Source organism: Saccoglossus kowalevskii, chromosome 12 (genome assembly GCF_978046115.1).
Source record: "Saccoglossus kowalevskii chromosome 12, keSacKowa6.1, whole genome shotgun sequence".
Lineage (NCBI taxonomy): Eukaryota > Metazoa > Hemichordata > Enteropneusta > Harrimaniidae > Saccoglossus > Saccoglossus kowalevskii.
Genome location: NC_140652.1, coordinates 10,300,720 through 10,308,033, shown reverse-complemented (window position 1 = coordinate 10,308,033; position 7,314 = coordinate 10,300,720).

Genomic DNA, 7,314 nt, shown 5'->3' with positions numbered 1-7,314 from the left:
GGTGCATTGATACAGTAATGTGTATGCCATACAAATGTTCACCAAAAAAAATTGTTACAATCAAGGTCGTGATACTATGAGGTTATTCTGAGGATACCGAACAGTATGCACAAAGACAGTTCAGCGAAAGTATCGACGTACTTGCAGCGGAGGTCGATACTGCGACTGCGTACTGTCACCTTATTATTATACATCTTTTCCTCCCAGGAATACATCATGGATGCAATACCGCAAAATTATGGTGTTGTGGTGATAGATGTATAATAATAGTAGTTATTTGCTGGGTCAGTGCATATAACTAAATATGCTGTGAGCTTTCTAGGGGAAAATGCATGTATATATTTGGTCATGAATCATGTTTTGAGCTGGTATCTCGACCTTTAACCTCTGATATCATTTCACTTTTACGTATCATATTCTGCATAAACTCAGGGCGAGTTTAATTTTGATATGATTTATATGCAATATTTGACAATTGTTTGGAGGGGGTTGGGGTGAATAACTAGAAACTATTGTTGGGAGGCTTGCTAAAACTAAACACTGATGAGGAAATAACCAGCAATGTCTTATGAGGAAATAACCAGCAATGAAACTGGATACAGCAAACCGGATAAAAAAAGGCGGACATCACAGAATCAAGCTTGGTTTTATCTATTCTAACATTAATACCCTTTTAGACTGTGGGTATTCATTTGACACCAGTTAGGGAGGCTTGATACAAATAATTTCTTGCTAAATCTAAACACTGATGAGGAAATAACCAGTGATGAGGAAATAACCAGCAATGAGGAAATAACCAGCAATGAAAGTGGATACAGCAAACCGGATAAAAAAAGGCGGACATCACAGAATCAAGCTTGGTTTTATCTATTCTAACATTAATACCCTTTTAGACTGTGGGTATTCATTTGACACCAGTTAGGGAGGCTTGATACAAATAATTTCTTTCTAAATCTAAACAGTGATGAGGAAATAACCAGTGATGAGGAAATAACCAGCAATGAGGAAATATCCAGCAATGAAAGTGGATACAGCAAACCGGATAAAAAAAAGGCGGACATCACAGAATCAAGCTTGGTTTTATCTATTCTAACATTAATACCCTTTTAGACTGTGGGTATTCATTTGACACCAGTTAGGTAATTTTAGATCAGTATTATGGGTATCAAATTCTCCTCACAGTTGTATTAATTGTTGGCACAAGTGATATGTGAACTATAATAAATGCAACATATACAGTATTCATGCAATATATTCGTCTGGCCAATAGCCAAATGCAAGTAAGTTCTGTAGCTTAATCGGTTGTGATCAACTTTTCTGCATCTTAGTGTGCTGTCAAGCCACCAAATAACATGTGGAATTTTCTGTTTAATCATGCAAAGATGGAGTATATTACAAAATGTAAAGTAATTTCCATCAAGATTAGTTATAATAATCTTTATTGCATCCTTAGAAATATAATATTTCTATCAGTCTATAGCAATAAAGTAATAAAATTGCACATTGATTGTTTTTTAATTTGTTTGACCTATTTCAGGCCACCATTTTGGTCCTCAAAACACCAAAAATTAACTTTGGAGTCTCTGCTTTAGTAAACTAGACCATGCATCCACATAGCTCATCAATCTGGAAATCTATGAATTGAATCCAGGAAGTTGCTGCTCCAGAAAAGTACAATTTTTAAATAGTGAGGGGAAAGTTGTTCTCTCCAATTAATTTTTTTTTCTCAGCATCACCTTGGGTATTAGTAAATTCTTTAAGTTTTGTATTCGAACATTGTCCGGACTGGGTAGTCTTCATTTGATTCATGGTCTCCAAGAAAAAGGTAGACAATTATAGAATATAATAGTGCTTTATTGACACCGTAAAGAAAATATTACATTTCTTTTTTGGTTATGTACATCAATGAAGTTGAAAAATGAAAATGAAAAATTGAAATGTAAATTATTTGTATACCCTTGAATACTTTGAATTCCCAAGCTTCTTTTTTTTTCCAATGAAAACATGATCGCAAACAAGGGATATTTTGCCATTATTTTTTATTTTAAGTAGATCCAGAAGCATTGCAAAACCAGTTTACTATTTTCAGGATTTTAAATGCAAATACAGAGTGTAAACAAGTCACTGTGAAAGAACTCATTACTATGTGGCTGATATGGATAAAAAAAAAAGCTTTCTCCATGGTGTCCAACATTTAAGCAGCATCAAGCTGCAAGTCAGTTTAAACAGGAACATCACTGAGGATGATGCGGTAAAAACCTTTTATGAAGGGTCTAAAGCGATCCTGAGGTATCATGCAAACTAACTATTCCCCATCTTTGTCTTTGGGAGTGCCTCTAAGCATGATGCACAAAGATTTCCTGTGATGCAACTACATGTAGCTGTGTTAATTCACTTGCGCGTAACTGACACAAAAGAAAATCAACATTGATTTGGTGATTTTAAAAATCAACTTACTATAGTTATGAAATTTGTAATTTGGTAAAATAAAATTTACATTTAATAAACAAAATAAGTGTAAATACAAAGGAAATTGGGGTACAACATTTTTGTTTGCACCTTAAGTCACATCTCAGTGCACTCTGGATTTTGTTTGTGTGTGTTAGTAAAAGTGTTAATTCAGAACAGAAAACAAAATATGGCAAACATTACCCACATACATCACTTATGTCAGAGAGCATGGCACATACAATTTAATTTTCTTCTTTAAGACTGACCACGGCAGCAGATAACAAGCTGAATCAACTTCATTTTGGGGGGGATTCCATTTTGACTCCAGATTCCTACCAATTCAGTTCTGTTGGAGGGCACACTGTTAGTCTTTATGTTTAGTATCGTTTCAGCAAGTACCATAAGAACAGTAACAGGCAATGTCACTAACCGATGGGTCAACTGGGTCTTACTCGCCTTGACCTCAGGCAAAAACTTGCTAACTGTATCAAGTTGACTGAATTGGCACAACTTCAATTTGGGATCTTCATCTCCTGTTTTATTCTTAGTAAATTATTGATATTCATTTTTCCTTTTTACAGAATTTGACCAAAATTAGTGTCTGATAAAATTATGTGGACTGACTTGAAAAATGACAAAATTACATCAGTCTGCCATTTTTAATCCAAACAAATGACTTGTATTAGAAAGTTCATGAATGAAATTCGCCAAAGAATAACTGAAAAATGGTTGATGACATGTTACTATTTTGTGGTTTTAGGAAAAAAATGGCCACCAGAATTTCATTGAAACTAAAATTCCAACCAATCTAGTGCTTCTCGGCCAATCAGAATGCTCCATTGTGTGCATACTAAATGTTTTCAAGACTGTAAATTGTCTTTTTACCAAAAATGACAAAAATATTCACCAAAATTAGAGAATTGAAGACATCATCACAAAATGAACAAATCTGAGAGAGGTCCACATGTAGTACCTATATATGTAATTTCAAAGCAATCAGACTTGCGGTTATTAAGAAGTCGAAAATATCACTTTTTACCAAAAATGACAAAAATATTCACCAAAATTAGAGAATTAAAGATATCATAATGAAATGAACAAATCTGAGAGAGGTCTACCCAAGGTACATATACACCAAGTATCAAAGCATTCAGGCTTGTAATTTTCAAGAAGAAGTCAAAAAAGTAAAACATTGACAAGGACGACGAAGACTCGTATCATAAGCTCCGCTTGACAGCCGACAGCGGAGCTAAAAAGAGGCATGGTTTCTATTTCCTCATAATAAATTTTGTGCAGAATTGTTGACAGAACTTGCAAAATTCTCTCAAAAATCAAGAATTTTCGCAGAATATGTATATCTGTGAATAGTTTTGTCTGGAGTTGCATGTCTATTGTCTAATGTCTTACCTTGCCCGTTGCCTGGTAGGTTAAGTATGCGCAAATAGTTACATGCCTATCGGTAATCGGAAATTGCTGAATTGAAAAATTAATATTGAAGTCAACTCATAGAAATGTGTCATAGCATTAGGTTTAGGTTGATATACCACATACCTATCCCTTTTCCCTAATGCTATTGCCAAGGCCTGTGGGCATAGCACGTCATTCTTCACAAATAAGTGCTCACCCATGAGCCTTTGTATTTTAGCGTGTATCGTCGCTTAGGACTCAATTCCTGTGCATACAGTAGATGATCCCTGCACTTTAAAATTAAATTTAAGGTATATACTAGATACAGCAAGATTGAACTGTAATTAAATTGCATTCCTAAATAGGATTGCAATTTAATTGAGTTGAATTAAATTGTATTTTTATATATGATTGCAATTCAAATTTAAATCGCAAATCACGGTTATCAATGGTGACCTCAAAATTCACAGGGGAGGTTGCCGGGATGTTCTTCAATACTTCACAAATAGTCCAAGGCATTTTTAGTTTTGGCCTTGAAAATTGGTACAAAAGTTTGAGCCTTAGAGGTGATAAATTTTAATTTTCCTTGTCCTCTGTGTATATGGCTAGCACAATATCAACACATTTACAACAATAATGTAAAAAATGGAAAAGCTTTTTATGTGTTTTTAGGGAATTCATGTTTACTGATTTTTGATGAGTTGAATATAAAATATAAGAAAAAAGGAATATTCTCTGGATATAATTTCACTGAATCATTCCTTCAGCAAAAATAAATTCTAAACGAAAATAAAGTATTTTAAAGTAATCTGTGTCTGATGTATTTTTCCTTACTGATGTTTGAGCATATATTATGCTAGTTTGAAAATATAATTACAAAATTTTTTTTTGAAAATTGCAGAACTTTTACTCTAGAAGCTTCAACTCACGATAACAAAATTATTTTATAGTCTGCATCTTTCTACATAAAATATTGATGAAAAATTGACAAATCTTTTGATCAGAAACTAAAAGCAATATCTCAAACTGTCCATATGGACCAAATCGATGAAATTTAGTGACAATTTTACAAAATATTAAAATATTTGCACTGAATTTTGGATGAGGAAATATATTTGGCTGTCAAAGGCTTCAAGGTAATTGCCTTGATGCCTAATTTTGTAAATGGTTAACTTCAGTATTCCTTCTAGTAGTGCCTAGACTACTGTAAAATACTTTATTTTCGCTTGGAATTAATTTTCGCTGAAGAGATGATTCAGTGAAAATAAATTTGTTTCCTATATTTCACATTCAACTTGTCAAAAATCATGCATTGTATGCATTGTAAAAATGAGCAAAGAAACACCCTAACTTGTTAAGAATTTACAATCTTCGCTCCTTTTAATTATGTTTACAATAACAATGCAAATTCAGAAAATTGTTGAGTAAACGGAAGTTGTGGAGTCCTTGTTAGTCTGACATGTAGGCGCGAGTATAACCGGCCGAACGGTATCAGACCCCACTAACACCTGACAGAATAGTGTATGTCTTGTTGGCAAGATATAAATTTCTGCGTTTTCATTGGTACCAACAAAAAATCATTGGGGTTAGTGAAAAGCTACATCGTTCTGTTAGGTGTGTTTTGGGTTTGGAGCACCACTGAGGGCGCAACTCACACGACCTTGTCAGGCTAATTCATTTTCTTGAGAATGTCTGTGGATGGAGATGGATCACATACCGAAATGAATAGTTATGAATACAAATGTAAATCATCCAAATGTTTATTTCAGTACAATGGTGTTTTGGGTGTATGGCTCAAGTTGAGCATTTGCGCACATTTTTTCATTAGTCTGTGCTAAGGGTCTAGACAGGCCAGATTTAATTCGTACTTAGCATTTTTCAGCCCATATATATATGCTAAGGCATACAGTTTGGCCTAGAAAAAAGAGACCTCTCAAATCCTGAAATTGTTGTTGAATTACGACATTATACAACTGCTTGATCTGCAGCTGCTAATGACTGGGATCCTTATATTGGAAGGACAATTGCCAAATACCCCCTGTTTTCAAATGGACTATCCCTAATGGTTGTACATGTCCTTGAATGAACCATGTGACTATTGAATGAAACCTTTTTATAGTAAGTCTTTCTGTTAATTTTTCAGTTAGAAAATAAATATGTAATGCATAGGAACACATCATCCAAACTGGGACTGGAAAACAATTACTGGTGAAGGAATGAAAACAGGTCTACACAGTTATATTATAATAAACAAAATTATCCATTTATATATTTTTCTGTTTTAAGATAGAAAACTATTTTTAGCCTTTAATTGTCTATTTTACATTATATAGACATCAAGTATAAATAATGTTTTAACTTCAAATCTCTAACAGTTAATTATTGCATGCAGACCACAATGTCAATGACTTGTACGAGTTAAAAAAGGTTAAACTATGAAAACTAGTTGAATGCTTTTATGTAAGCAGAACAAAACAAACAGCTGCAGCGAATTTTAATATCAAAGACTTGAATTCAAGAAAAAAATCCTGCTGTATTTACTCATTTTTTTTCTACTAAGGTTATTGTTTTGTTGAATATTAAATTTCGGCAAATCCCTAAAAAGAAATTTGAGATTCAAAATTTGTATTAGCATTAGGTTTAGAAGGTTGATATACAGTAAACCTACCTGGTTGCCCCCCCCCCCCCCACAATGTTGAGGGATGGTGATACAATAAACTGTTCATTTCTGCTGTCAGGAATTTTTGTTAGTTGATTATTTGTGTTTGCAAGGACATTCCTCAAAATTAGCTTCCAGCATTTTGCTTAAAAGTGGCAACTAGTGATACAGTGTGTGTATGGAACATTTTTAATAATTTGCCATATTTTGGGTGTAAAACAATACATTTAAACACTCTGTCTGAAATATTGAACAAATTTAGGATATTGGGCATCTGAATCACCAAGAACCCCAGTGAACAGTTCACTGCCAACAAATTTGTCTATAACAGTGGCAGCCATGGATGGATCTTTATATCATTAATAACTGTGCATCAAAATAAAATACAAGGGCCATTGATCACTTGATATATTGTCTGTGTCTACTGTGTTATTGACTTGACATTAAGATGCATTTTAAACTCCTTCAGACAAGCATAGTAACAGTGGTTCAATGATTGTATACTTGTATCTGTGTCATTTACTTCAGGGATCAACCAGTTGTGGCTGGAACAGTGTGGCCATGGCTTTTTTTGTTTGTTTACAGTGTCTTATCTGAACATTTTTATTTATAATTTTATCCTTGCAACACTTGCCATGCATTTGTTTTTCTTTCAGTGTCAAGGTTGCAAGTTTTTTTTAAAGAAATCTTGCAGCCACCCCACCCCCACGAATCCAAATGGTCAATCCCTTATAATGAACATTTCAGGGGAATATATTATATACTTGATATATCGGGGTCTGTGTCATATGACTTGA